Here is a 15,485-nt window from a genome sequence, read left to right as displayed (position 1 = left end):
TTCAGCCTCTGACCTTCGGGTAAGCATTCTCCAAGGCGGCCTTCAAGACACACGACAGCGCAAAGTTGCTGAGCAGAGACTGATAGCCAAGTTCCGCACACGAAGACGGTCTCAACAGGGATCTTGGGTTCATGTTGCACTATCTGTAACCCCTGTGACTTGCCTGGGTTTGCAAAACATCATTTACTGTACAGTCTGGAGACAATACACATCTCTTTAACCAGTGATCAGTGCTCCTTCCACTCACATTGTCGGCCACTTTAGGACTTGAACAGCAGGTTAGGTGTAAAGATTTGCATTCTAATCAGTAATTTGTCAACTGTTTGTGCTCTATATGCTCTGTCTGAAATCCTACAATAGAACAGGTGACATAGACCTGACTTAATGGCCAGCACCTTAAATGTTTTAAAAAATTCTTATGGCTTGGAAGCAGGTCAGGGAAGTTTCATTAGGTTCATTCTGGAGGTTAAGGGGTTGTTTTAGGAGGAAAGATTGAGCAACCTGGATCTATATTTATTTGAGTTCAGCAAAATGAGAGATAAATTCATCAAAACTTACATGATTCAAGAGGGTTTGACAGGGTAGTTACTAAGGGTATTCCCTCATGAGGAATTTAAAATAAGGGGCAGTTTCAAAATAAGAGATCCCCCATTTAAGATAGGAATGAGGAAGAGCTGCTTCTTTCAGAGAGTCTTTAATCTTTGGATTTTTGCACCCCAGAAAAGAGTTATTGCAAGTCGAGTTAGTCAAATTTTTGTCCTATAAGGGAGTTAAGGGTTTGGAGGGCACACCTGAACATGGAGTTAAGGCCACAATCAGGTCAGCCATGAATTTAATAATTGGTGGAGCAGGGCTTCAGTTGACAAATGGCCAAATCTATTCCTCTTTATGTTCTTAGAACTATAATGCAGGAGGCTATTTAGCCCATTGAGTCTGTACTGACTCTCTGAAGCATTTTACTCCAGGCTTCTCTCCTGGGTAATTATCCTGGAGGTGTCTATTAAGAGGCCAGCTCTAGGTCCACCAGTTTAGTTCTTGCATTTGTAAGTCTAATTGAAGGGGCTGCAGCTACTAGGGTAGGAAAGGATTGGGTTTTCTCAGTCCACTCTAAGTATTGCATTGTAATTTTAAGAGCGGAGTAAAAACTTTTTAAAATATTTGCTCTTTAAAAACAAAACAAGGGATAGCTGGGTGCTGGCGCTCTAGGATCACGGATGCAAGAGCACTGTTTAATAGGGTTCAATTCAGGTGGTGAAATTGAAACAGAGGCACAAAGGCTTTTTCTTGCTGGCAGAGTTTATTGTCCAGTATCAACACCTTTCGCTCAAATTAGTGTCCCAACTAACCCTTTTTTTTAAAAGAACAGACTTTTAAAAAAGGTTTTTTACTCCACCCTGAGAGTTACAACACCAATGCTCAGAATGGACCAGGCAAACTCAAATTTATCCTTTACTCACTCCAAAAACCAAATTCAAATTCCAGTTGAATCCAATCCATGGTCCTCACAAGGGAGAGAAATGAGTTTCAAGCTGATAAGATAAGGCACTGCATCTATCTCATTCTTGATCTGACAGTTGATCCTATTTTTAGGTATTCAAATACCCATCACCTGTTACCCTTCACAAAGTAATTGACATCAACAAACATTAACAATGTAATTGACAAGACATTGACAAGCACTTCCTCCTTGTACTTCAGTTCCCTCCCACAGTCCAAAGATGTGCAGGTTAGGTGAATTGGCGAAATTGTCCTTTTGAGGGCGATTTTACCATTTTTTGTCTAAGAGTCGATTTTGAAACTGGGAGGGTTTCAGGTCCATCTTTTGGGCCTGTTTTGAGGCCCCTCCATAAACACGCTGCCTGCAAAATTTTGAGCAAATCCGTTACAGAAGCCTGTGGGCTGGGCTTAACACGCCCGAAAACCTGCAGAGGGAGGTAGGGCACTTGTGCAGGCCTCTGATGCTGCACATGCACATTAGCAGTAGCAAGGGCCTGACAGAAAAGAGAGAGCTGTCAAGTTCCTTTAGTGCAGGAAGCCTGAAGCAGCTCCCCATCTCTTGCAATCGCGGAGGTCCACGGCCTGAGATACAGTCTCTGCCACCCAGACCAATCGTGGACTCCCCTACCCCATTAAGCTTGGAACTGCCACCCTCCCCCCACCAAGTGCTGCAGAGTGGCAGCGGGGCCCCCTCTCTCTTCATCCCTCTCTGCATCGGTCCCTACAGAGTGGCTGTAGAGTCCTCTCCCCATTAGTCCCCCCAGTGGACTCTCTCCTGATTAGCTCCACCCAGTGGGCATTGCCCATATGCCAGGGTGGCATTTCCAGTCTGGCACTGCCAAGGGGTAACCCCTCCCTTGCCTTACCTGCAGCCACTCAGGGCAGGGGGGTGCAGGGGGGCCTCAATGGCCTCCAGTACCACCAATGAGGCCAAGCTGACTGCTCCTTAATCATGGGGAGCTCTATTCCTCGCCAACGAGCATCTTTCCCGGCTAGGTCATTAAGGGGACCTAACCCAGACCTTTTGAGCGCCAGGCTCGCCAAGCAGATGTAAAACAACATTAAAATAAATTTTCACACATTTGTCTGCCTCTCACCCATTTCCTGCGAAAGGCTGACCATGCCTGAAATCTGCCATTCATCGTGAAAACTGGCACCAACTGCGCAAAGTGCTTACACCCCACTTTACCACTGTGTCATTCCTGAAAACAGGTGCAATGCAATGGTAAAATCACCTTATTTGTGCTCCAAGATTTCTAGGTTTGGGGGACTAGTGGGGTAAATGTATAAGGTTACAACGATGGAGGGTGGGACTCAGGAGCAATACTGCTGTAGTGGGGGGATAAGAACAGGCCTCATACAACACCCTGGCCATCCAATGGCAAGCTGACCCCAAATGAGTGTCAGGTTTTGTTCTTTGCAGGGGGTCACCTGGAAGATTCTGGTGGCATTTCCAATCAGCTCACAAATGGGAATTTAGTTATTTAATTCACAAACCTGCTGCTGCTGGGCAGATAGCTGATGTCAGTGATGATCTGCCTTCCGCAAGGTTCTTCAGAGGCAGGCATGCATTGGACTGCTGATCAATCGGATAAAGAACGTACAACAATCTTTATAGAAATTATTCATAGAATCCCTACAGTGCAGAAGTAGGCCATTCAGCCCATTGAGTCTGCACTAACTCTCCAACTCTTACCTCAGCACGCCCCCCCCCGCCAACCACCATGATCACCACCATTGCAATCTTATGCATTTACCCTGCAAATCCCCTAACCTAGATATCTTGGGACACAAAGGAGCAATTTAGCATGGCCAATCTGCACATCTTTGGACTGTGGGAGGAAACTCGATCACCAGGAGTAAACCCATGCAGACAGTGGGAGAACGTGCAGCAGGGAACAGTCACCCAAAATTGGAATCGAACCTGGGTCCCTGGCACAGTGAGGCAGCAGTGCTAACTACTGTGCTGCATTTTGCTTGATAAACAATGGCTCAATTTTGACCCAAATAAATCATAATATTACCTTCTGAAAATATCTGTGGGGGTCCAATTAAGTCTATCCTAGTGTTAAATCAGATAGAACCTACCCGCAAAGAAACTCTACATCTTTCATCCTGCAAGGTGGAAGCAAGCAGCAATAATAATACTGCCTTCCAAATATGAAACATTATGATGTTTTTAAAAAGTTTTGAATGATGGTTCCTTGATTTATTAAAATCTATGTGGCAAAATTGATTTTACCTGGATTTTAATTTTTAACCTTGTGTTTCTGTACTACTAAATTTACACAATAAGAGGTTATCTCCAGATTGTGTCCTTTTTAAAAACAGAATGTCAGCCATAATCCTGAGACTCGATATTTTCCTCAAGATGCAAGTTTGTTTTAGTTCATACTTATAATTTAAAGTGATTAACAGCTACCCAATACAATCTTAAACATTCCATTCATTACCAGAAATGGCATCTTGCAACATTTGCGAATCAAGAGTATTATTCAATTCTATTTGCATAGTAGAGGGCAGTCAGACAGATGTTTGGGAACCTCATGTCAAAAGAATAGAGAATAGAAAAAGAAATGAACTTGCAGTTATATAATGTATTTGACAACTTCAGGAAGCTCCAGTCCTGCTACACAGCTAATTAATGACTTTGTGAAGTGTAGTCAACATTTTAATATACAAAAACACAATAATCAGTTTGTGCACAGTAAGATTCCATAACAGAAATGAGTTGAATGACCACATGTTCTGTTTTATTGATGATGTCTGAAGGGTAGGAATATTCAGGGATCCCTTGAGGAATGGGATGGGACGTGAGTAGATTACAGTCCTGTTATTAAAAATTCAGTGGGGAGAACCCCCCGCCCCCCCCCCGCCCCATACTGCCCTGGTTGTCTTTCTCCCAGTGACAGAGGTTCAGATTGCAAGTAGCAGCAACAGGTCACCAGTGTCTTAACACAAATCAGCTTAGCTTTGATGGGTTAAGTTAGATTAAATGGTCTTCTATATTAGGATCCACTTTTACAGAGAACAAGTATTGGGCTCGTTTAATAAACTATAGGGAAATATATATTCCTACTTCAGAAATCACCTACTTTTCATTACTCATCATCTTTTCTCGGCTTCTCCCATTTACTTGGGGTCATCACAATGCTGGTTAATGATGTTTTTCCATCTCCTCCCATCAGTCACTCATTCCTCTTCCAATCCTATTGTGTTTAAGCCTCTCACTACCACATCCTTTCATCTGGTGTGAGGGCTGCCTCTTTCCCTTCTTCTTGGCAGTCTCATCTCCATCACTTGCTACATCACATTTCAATAACTTATCAGCTATACGCTTCAATGCTCCCACAATCGTCATTGACTCCATTATGTGCAGATTCAGGGTTTTGTCTTTTCTCATTATTCCACACACACATCTCAGTATTTACATTCCATTAGTGTCCAAGTTTCTGCACTATATAACAAGGCCAGTCTGACAACTGTCTTGTAGATTCTTCCTTTTATTTGGCTGCAAAACTCTCAATGTAGCCCACACTGCTTCTTACTCTTGTCCTTGTAAAAGTTGTGCATACTTCTCAGGACTCAAAGAATTCTAGCACATTCCCAGGCAGCATGTCATAAACTTTCTCTAGATTAAACAATGCTTTACAATGAACTATTGGTCAATCAACTGGTGCATTCTCCATGGCAATGTTTCTGTCAATCAGAGTCCACTTGCCAACCAATCAGCACTGTCTTTTCATACAGTATAAATTGTTGTTTTCCTTTTATACTGGCATTCTTGTGAAGTGTCCTGATGAGTGCAAGATAAAAGCTTTGATACGCCTTTTTTTTGCACTACTTATTTGCTTTTCATAAATAAATCACTTAAGTCCAAAATCTTTAGGTGGGATTTTCTGATCCTGGCAGCAGATTTTTGGCGTTCTCCAAATATGTCAGCCCTGCCCGTGCCAATCCCCATGCTGATGAGACCAGAAATTCCCTCCTTATGCCTTGTTTTTATTCAACCTACCTTCTATAAACAGGTGAAATCATGTGCTGACACAGTATTTTGATTTTCAGTTTATATAGTAAGATTTCTAAGGTATCTTATTCACGGAAAAGAAAACTGACACATTAGGGGGACACATTAAATCTGCTTACATGAGTGAGCTGTGATAATTAACTCGAGAATATCCCAGAATTACGACAACTACATTAAAGCTCCACTTACAGATGCTACATCTATATAAGGTCTAATTAGACACAATTTCTGTATAGATTTCAAAGCAATACACGAGACATGAGAATCTGGAAATGGAATTAGGCTTCAAATTCAGCTTAACCACTGTAGTTATCCTAGAATATAATGAATCCCTCATTCTACAAAGTATTTTAGATCTATTGAGCATCAATCCAAAAAAAATTCCATGACAATAAACTTTAGCTAGAGGCAGTTTTCCTGAAAACAAATAGTGTGTCAAGCACTGGATACTGCAAAGGCTACGTGTCCTGACAATATTCTTGCAATAATACTGAAGACTTGTGTTTCAGAGCTTGCCACATCCCAAGCAAGTACAGCTGGTATCTACCCAGCAATGTGGAAAATTGTCCAGGTATGTCCTATACATAACAAGCAGGACAAATCCACCCTGGCCAATTACTGTGCCACCAGTCTACCATCAATAATCAGTAAAGTGATGGGTGGAACAAGTCATCAACAGAGCTTTCAAGCAACATGTTTTTAGCAGTAACCAGTTCAATGATGCTCAGTTTGGGTTCGACCAACTTCACTCAACTCCTGACCTCTTTATAACCTTGGTTCAAACATGGAATAAAGAACTGAATTCCAGAGTTGAGGTGAGTTTCTGCCCTAACATCAAAGCAGCACTTGACCAGTTATGGCATCAAGGAACCCAAAACTGGAATCAATGGAAATCAGAGGAAAAACTCTACTGATTAGAGTCATATTTGGCACAAAGAAAGATGGGTTGTGGTGGTTTGAGATAAATTATCTCAGTTTCAGAACATCACTGCAGGAGTTCCTCGGGGTGGAGTCCTAGGTACAACCACTTTTAGCAGTTTCATCATTCACCTTCCTTCCATCATAAGGTCAGAAGTGGAGATGTTCGTTGATGATTGCACAATGTTCAACACTTCAGATACTGAAGCAGTTCATGTCCAAATGCAGCAAGAGCTGGACAATATCTAGGCTTAGGCTGACATTGTAGAGATTCTACAATTCCCTACAAGCATAAAATCCCTACAATGCAAAAGGAGGCCATTCAGCCCATCAAGCCTGCACCAACAACAATCCCACCAAAGCCCTATCCCCATAACCCCACGTCTTTTTCCTGCTAATCCCCCTGACACTAAAGGACAAATTAGCACAGCCCATCAACCTAACCCACGCATCTTTGGAAGTGGGAGGAAGCTGAAGCACCTGGAGGAAACCCACACAGACACTGGAAGAACGTACAAACTCCACATAGTCACCCAAGGCCTGAATTGAACCTGGAACCCTGGCGCTGTGAGGCAGTAGTGCTAACCACTGTGCCGCCCAGTGCCAAATGCCAAGCAATGACAAGAGAGAATCCAACAAAAGAGAATCTAAACATCATCCCTTGACATTCATTGGCATTACCTTCACTGAATCCCCTACTTTTAACACTCTGGAGGTTACTATTGACCAGAAACTGAACTAGACTAGCCATAAAAACACAGTGGCTACAAAAGCAGATCAGAGTCTAGGAATATTGCGGTGGGTAACTCATTCCCTGATTCCCCGAATCCTGTCCAGCATACACAAGGCAGAAGTCAACAGTGTGACGAAATACTCTCCCCTAGCCTGGGTGAATGCAGCTCCAACAACACTCATGAAGCTTGACACCATCCAGGACAGAGCAGCATGCTTGATTGGCACCCTTTCACATTCACTCCCTTCAGCATCAATGCACAGTGGCAGCAGTGTGCATCATCGAAGTGGTGCACTGCAGGAACTCACCAAGGCTCTTTAGTCAGTACCTTCCAAACCCAGTGATGTCCTGGGACTGATATAATTGACCTCCAACAACCATAACCATCTTCCTTTGTGCCAGATATGACTCCAACTAGTACATGTTTTCCTCTGATTCCCATTTATTCTAGTTTTGCTAAGGCCCCTCTAAATGCCACACTTGGTCAAGTGCTGCCTTGAGGTCAAGGTTAGACACTTTCACCTTACCTCTGGAATTCAACTCTTTTGTCCATGTTTGAATCAAGGTTGTAATGAAGTCAGGCGTTCAGTGACACTGGTGGAACCCACACTAAGCAACTGAAGCCACTGCCTTTTATGTTCTCTATACTCTCCAGGTAAAAATTGAGACCATCAGGTCAGGTACCAGACTGCAATCACAGTAAATGAGAATAGCTCCCTCTCCCTTGTTTGCTGATCAAATGCCAGCGTACTGCTTGAAAGGGCAAATAACTGACAAGCTACATGTACTGTACAAACATGAACACCATAGCCATTGTCTTGCAGATTTGTCACCCAGTGGTCTATTGTGATGCACCCCCCCTTCTGTTATCACAAATTGATTACAAAATCCTTAATAGGAAATTGTCAATATATAATTTTTGCTGAGTACATCAAAGGAAAACCATCATCAGCACTGTCTACACATCAGACAGGACTAAAGAATTTGGAATTACAAAGAATATAGCTAACATAACCATTGCTGTCAGGAGGGAAATTTGGGTTCTGGGATATGTCTTCCTTTAAAAAAATCATATGTTGAAGTGGCACAAATCTGGTGTCAGGAAACACAATGGCCTCAATATTAACCAACACCATGAGTGGAGCAGGGTTGGGAGGGAGGGTTGGGGGAAGGAGGAAGAATTAAAAAGTGTAATCCATGAAGAGCAACCCCAACCTACCACACAAGTGCCTGCTGCTTGTCATATGATGGCAGACACTGAGGCACAGGTCACTAAAATAGCATGGCAGGAATAGACCAGGAAATTATATGCCTGTCAATTTAACCTCAGTGATAGGAAAGTTAGTAGAAAGACTAAATACATCTGGAGTTGGATGGATATGATTAATTAGGGATAGTCAGCACAGATTTATTAGGGGAAGGTCGTGTTTGACAGACTTAATCCGTTTTATTGAGGCGGTAATCAGAAATGTTAACATGGGTAATGCATTGATGTGGTCCATTGGGACTTCAGCAAGGCTTTTGATAAGGTCCCTCATGATAAACTGGTCAAGAAATTAAACACTAATGAAATCCAAAACAAAGTAATACATTGGATTCAAAATTGTTTAAGAGGCAGAAAGCAATATGTTCCTGTGACTGGAAGTCTGTTTCCAGTAGAGTTCAATGCTGAAGCCCTTGCTATTTATGGTGTATATTAATGATTTTGACTTAAATGTAAGGGGTATGCTCAAGAATTTTACGGATGGCAAGAACATTGATAGGGTGGTAAATAGTCAGAAGGATAGATGTAAATTCCTGGAGGATATCAATGGACTAGTCAGGTGGGCAGAGAAATGGCAAATGGAATTCAACCCAGAAAAATGTCAAGTGATACATTTGGGGAGGGCTAATCAAGGCAGTGGATTACGTGATGAATAGTAGGACCCTGAATAGTACTGAAGATCAGACGAGTCCTGACAGATCCCTGGAAAGGTTGAGCAGGTGGTTAAGAAAGCATGCGTCTTACTTGCTTCTATTAGCCGAAGCTTAACATATAAGAACAGGGAGATCATGTTGGAGTAAAGGCAAAGTACTGTGGGTGCTGGAATCTGGAACATGAACAAAAATGCTGTAAAATCTCAGCAGGTCTGACAGCATCTATGAAGAAAGAATAGAATCAATGTTTTGAATCAGGATAACTCTTCCTGACTTGAAACGTAGGCTCTACTATCTCTCCACAGATGCTGTCAGACCAGCTGAGATTTTCCTGCATCTTCTGTTTTTGTTTGAGGTCATGCTGGAACTGGAAAAATGCTGTTTAGGCCACAACTGGAATATTACATGCAGTTCTGGCCACCACATTATAGACATGATATTACACTTGAGAGGGTGGAAGTGGAAATTTACCAGGATGCAGCCTAGGTGAGAGGGTCTGAGGTATGAGGAAAAATTGGATAGGCTGGGGCTGTTTTTCTGGTAGCAGAGGAGGTTGAGAAACCTAATGGGAGTGGTCTCCTTCTGTGCTGTAAACGTCTATAAATACATGAAACTGAGGGTAGCAAAGGCACAGAATATACGCTAGGTGGGGGACTTCAATGTCAATTAACAAGAGGGTTCTGTAGCACCTGTACAGACTGAATTGGCCCAGTCCTAAAGGACATAGCTCCCAGGTATTGTCTGTGGCAGTTGATGAGGGAACCAACAAGAGGGAAATCCTTGATTTCATCCTCACCAATCTGCTTGCTGCAGATGTATCTGTCCAGGACAATATTATTGGGAGTAATCACTGCACAGTTCTTGTGGACACGATGTCCTGTCTTCACACTGAGGATTTGCTCCATTGAGTTGCATGGCGCACCACTATGCTAAATGTAATAAAATTTCAAACAGAACTAGCAACTCAAGACAGGGCAACCGTGTGGCACTGTGAACCACCAGGAGCAGCAGCATTGTACTTAGCCACAATTTACAACCTCAAGGTCTGGCAAATCACCCATTCTACCATCACCATGCCAGGTGATCAACTGTGGTTCAATGAAGAGTGCAGGAATCCATGCTAGGAACATTGCCAGGCGTACCTAAAAATGAGATGCTAACTTTATGAAGCTACAACACAGGATTATTCATGTGTCAAGCAGCAGAAGCAGCAAGCGATTCCACAACAATGGATCAGATCCAAAACTGCAGTCCTGCCACATTCAGTCATGATTGATGGTGGACAATTAAACAATTCACTTGAGGCCATGGCTCCACAAATATTGCTATCCTCACTGATTGGGGAGTCTTGTATACCAGTGAAAAAGTCAGAGTGAAGCATTTGCAGTCATCTTCAGCCATAAATGTTGAGTGGATGATCCATCTTGGCCTCTTCTGGAGGTCCCCATCTTTACAGATGTCAGTCTACAGCCAATTTATTTTATCTCATGTGATATCAAGGAACAGCTGAAGACACTGGCTATTCCAAAGGCTATGGACCTTGAGAACATTTTGACAATAGTACTGAAGATGTGCTCCAGAACTTACTGCACCCTGAACCATAGTGTTGAAGTACAGCAATAACATTGACATCTCGCCATCAATGTGAAAAATTGCCCAGGTCCTGTACGCCATTCCGAACAAAACATCCTATTTGATTGGCAACCCTTCCACAAACATTCACTACCTCCACCACTGAAGTACAGTGGCAGCAGTATTAACCATATGCAAGAGTCACTGCAGGAACTCACCAAGCCTCCCCAGACAGCAGCTACTAAAACCACAGCTACTACCATCTAGAAGGACATGGAGAGCAAATGCATGGGAACATCACCACTCCAAGTCACTCAATATCCTGATGTGGAAATATACCGTCATTCCGTCGCAGTCACAGGATCAAAATCCTGGAACTCCATCACTCACAGCACTGTGGGTGTACTTATACCACATGGACTGCAGCAGTTGGAGTAAGTAGCTGACTACCACTTTCTCAAGGGCAATTAGAGATGAGCAGTAGGTGATAGCCTATCCAGCAATGCATACATGACATGAATGAATTTTTTAAAATATAGACATTTGAAAGGTGATTTGACTGAGATTGTTAGGGTTTTTCTAAAGAAATGATAGGGTATATAGAAAGAAAATTTTCCACTGTTAGGGTGCAGGAGTGGTCATCTGAGCTAACAGGAAATAACCTTATAATCAGGGCAGGGAGAGATGTTAAGCCATCTTGCTCATAAAAAAAACTGGTAGAAACATGAAACTGTCTCCTTCAAAAAAGTGGTGGATACAAGGTCAATTAACAATTCAGCATGGATTTTAAAACATTTGCAGCCAGACATAAGAACATAAGAAATAGGAGCAAGAGTAGGCTATCTAGCCCCTCGAGCCTGCCCCGCCATTCGATAAGATCATGGCTGATTTGAAAGTTCCACTCACCCGCCTGTGCCCCATAACCCTTAATTCCCTTCTTGATCAGAAATCTATCTACCTGTGACTTAAACATGAGGTAGCCTCCACCACTTCAATGGGAAGAGAATTCCAGAGATTCACTACCCTCTGAGAGAAGAAGTTCCTCCTCAACTCTTTATAAACTGACTCCCCCCTATTTTGAGGTTGTGTCCTCTAGTTCTTGTTTCCTTTCTAAGTGGAAAGAACCTCTCTGCCTCTACCCTATCTAGCCCCTTCATTATCCTATATGTCTCTATAAGATCACCCCTCAGCCTCTACACTCCAACGAGTACAGGCCCAATCTACTCAATCTCTCCTCATATGCTAACCCCCTCATCTCCAGTATCAACCTGGTGAACCTTCTCTGTACTCCCTCCAAGGCCAATATAACCTTTCGCAAATAAGGGGACCAAAACTGCACACAGTACTCTAGTTGCAGCCTCACCAGTACCTTGTACAATTGCAGCAAGACCTCCCTGCTTTTATATTCCATCCCCCTTGCGATAAAGGCCAACATTCCATTTGCCTTCTTGATCACCTGCTGCACCTGCAGACTGAGTTTTTGTGGTTCATGCACAAGGACCCCAGGTCCCTCTGCATAGTAGCATGTTGTAATTTTTCACCATTTAAATAATAGTCCATTTTACTATTATTCCTTCCAAAGTGGATAACCTCACACTTGCCAATGTTATACTCCATCTGCCAGATCCTCATCCACTCACTCAGCCTATCCAAATCTCTCTGCAAACTTTCCACGTCCTCCACGCAATTTGCTTTCCCACTCATCTTTGTGTCATCAGCAAACTGTGTAACCCTACACTCGGTCCCCTCCTCCAGATCGTCTATGTATATGGTAAACAATTGAGGCCCCAGCACCAATCCCTGCGGCACACCACTAGTCACCAACTGCCAACCAGAAAAGCACCCATTTATTCCAACTCTCTGCTTCCTGTTAGATAGCCAATCCTCAATTTACGCCAATACTTTACCCTCAACTCCGTGTACTTTAATGGCAGGTGGGTAGAGTTAAGAAACAGACCATCCATCATCTCATCAAACACAACAGGCTAGAGAGATTGGAAATCTGCTCTTGGTCCTTTGTTTCTAAAACAAAAATAGTGTAGTCTTGACAATATAGATATGATTTTTTGATAATAAAACCAGTGGGTGAGTTTGGTTTTCAGAATATTGGTTTTCAAGGTGTCTTTATCTTAGATTAATAATACTCTAATGTAAACAGAACATTAACTAAAATCGATGGCACAATGTGAATACTATAGGCACCGTGATGTTTAAAATATTAAGATAGTGAATACATTTTTTACTTATATGAAGTTATAAATAAAACAAATCACGTTGATCATAGTATTAATAAAATGGCTGAAACCACTATTGTGATCTTTCATATTATTCTACTGGCAGTTTCATGCCATTGCATATATATTTTAAGAGACCATTAAAAATGTAAGAACAATATTTGATTTCTGAAACCAGAAACGTCATCTCACCTGAGTGAATTAAGATATTTCGTATTCAGCATCAATCTTATAGCCATTTGTGGATTTAATTTTTTTTCATTCATTCATGAGATGTGGCTGGGCCAGCATTTATTGTCCATCCCAAATTGCTTTTGACAGAGTGGCTTGCTCGACCATTTCAGTGGGCTGTTAACAGTCAATCATATTGCTATTGGTTTGGAGTCACATTTAGGCCAGACCAAGTAAGGGTGGCAGATTTCTTTCCCTAAAGTGAATCAAATGGGTTTTTATGACAATTGACAATGTTTCATGGTCATCATTAGACTTTAAGTCCAGGCTTTTTTTTAATGAATTCAAATCTCACCATCTGTTGTGGCACGATTCAAACCGAGGTCCCCAAAGCATTACTCTGGATCACCAGTCCAGTGACAATACCACTATGCCACCGCTTCCCCAAGCTTTGAGCCACAATATAAATAGCTGAAAATACGGAAAAGATTTCTAGGCCCTACACCCTGACCATATCAGATTTTCTGGGATTAACCTCACTTAAATGTAGCAGTGATGCTCCCAGTGCAGCAATATTCAAGAGATATTATTATGGCAGACAATGACTGAAGCAAAATTCAATTTCTTGCGTCTCTTTTAGCTTGCAGCAGACAAAATACTGGGTAATTAAATCCAATGTGCAACCCTGAATTTGCATGCAAATAATGGATCAGCCTAGCACCAGCCATCTACTTCATAGAGATTAAGTTGAATTAATGCACAAAATGGCTTTGATGCAATTGTCATGCATGCCACTTCATAACATCACCAATAATGGATGAATGAATCTCAGGAATGTCCAAAAAACCTGCTAATGGGTGCGTTAAGTGTAACCCAAAGTATCATTATGCAATTAACTTCCCAAAGCAGAGGCAAGGCCCTCAAAACACAATATACTACAGAGAATTTTGAGACAGGATGAAGATAATAATGAATCCCAACAAATGATACTAACCACAAGAAGTTTTTATCTTGTGATGACTATGTTAGTCACAGACTCCTTTAAGTGCACAGTGCTAGCTTTTACTTGCATTTCCTCATATGTTACCTTGATTCACTATGTAGTGAGGATTAATACAAGGTTAAGGAATACAATGCCTACTTTAGGTTCAGTGATGAGAATACATTGACATAATTAAAGAGCGCTGTAATTCCATGTAAAATGGAAAAGTTTTTGACTTATAACGGAGGGAAATTTTCCAATGACAAGTTCAGAAGTATGAGACAAAATGAATCTAAAGGTCATGAATACCACAGCTGAAAATCCTTTCAGCACTGAATCCGTGAAAGAAATCATATAGTAATTAATGAAATGATGCATGAAATTTTAGTTGATCATCTAAACAGCAAGTTGACAACTATCCTGGAAGTGAAGCATCTGGTTTAATCTGAGAGCCCAAGGTGTTTAGCAAAGATAGAGAAGGAAAGAGGAATGGCAACAATAAAAAAAACAAAGTTTTGAAAATCTGAAAGGAAAGCAAAAGTGATTAGAAAGGCTAAGAAAGGGTATTAAGAAACAATGCTCATTAAATAAAGAGCAATAGTGAAGAATTTTATGCATCACGTTAAAAGGACAGTTAAGTAAAATAATAATTAAAAAATAAATAAATAGCCCACCTTCTTACCATTATTACTGACATTGTAACTGTGTCATCATAATAGCTGAAGTGGTTTTACTTTTGTTCTCAGACGGAGCCACTAAAGGAGACCTCTTAACCGATTACCTCCGAACCAGTTTTCTGAAAGTGCTGTTTGTAAGTTCCAGTCACCTGCTTTTTCACCTCACCTTTTTCAATTTTTATTTCAAATGTTTATGAACATATATGTTAAAAGCCATTATAGATTCTATTTTCAACACTGGGCTGATTATTTTCTGCGGCTCTCTTTGCGGGATGATTTTCCACTTTCAAGTGTTGCAGGCCGATGGGAACCTCCATTGTTAGGGAGCCCCCTAATGTTAGAAATGCTCCCAGCTCACTTCTGGGAGCATTTCTAACATTAGGAGGGCAACATGCTAATGATTAAACATTGAAGACCTAAATTTTTCTGAATTCTATTTATTTTACAGTTTTACCTTTTAGCATATTCATCCATTGCTCTCTTCGAAAATATAAGAACATAAGAAATAGGAGCAGGAGTAGGCCATCTAGCCCTTCGAGCCTGCCCTGCCATTCAATAAGATCATGGCTGATCTGTCGTGGCTCAGTTCCACATTCCCGCCCTCTCCCCATAACCCTTAATCCCCTCTCTTATCAAAAACCCATCAACCCGCGTCTTAAAAATATTTAGCGAGGCAGCCTCCACCACTTCAACGGGCAGAGAATTCCAGAGATTCACCACCCTTTGAGTGAAGAAGTTCCTCCTCAACTCCGTTCTA

The 15,485-nt window shown here is 41.7% G+C and overlaps 1 protein-coding gene across 9 annotated transcripts in view; it reads right to left on the bottom strand.

Annotated features, from left to right (window-relative positions):
* stxbp5l (syntaxin binding protein 5L) overlaps positions 1-15,485 on the bottom strand; it is a 454,881-nt gene that overhangs the window by 226,110 nt on the left and 213,286 nt on the right. The gene's annotated exons all lie outside the window — the stretch shown is intronic.

This window comes from Carcharhinus amblyrhynchos, chromosome 15, assembly GCF_965287045.1.
Source record: "Carcharhinus amblyrhynchos chromosome 15, sCarAmb.v2.hapA, whole genome shotgun sequence".
NCBI lineage: Eukaryota > Metazoa > Chordata > Chondrichthyes > Carcharhiniformes > Carcharhinidae > Carcharhinus > Carcharhinus amblyrhynchos.
Note: the sequence above shows the minus strand (reverse complement) of the source record. Positions and strands in the feature narration are given on the sequence as shown.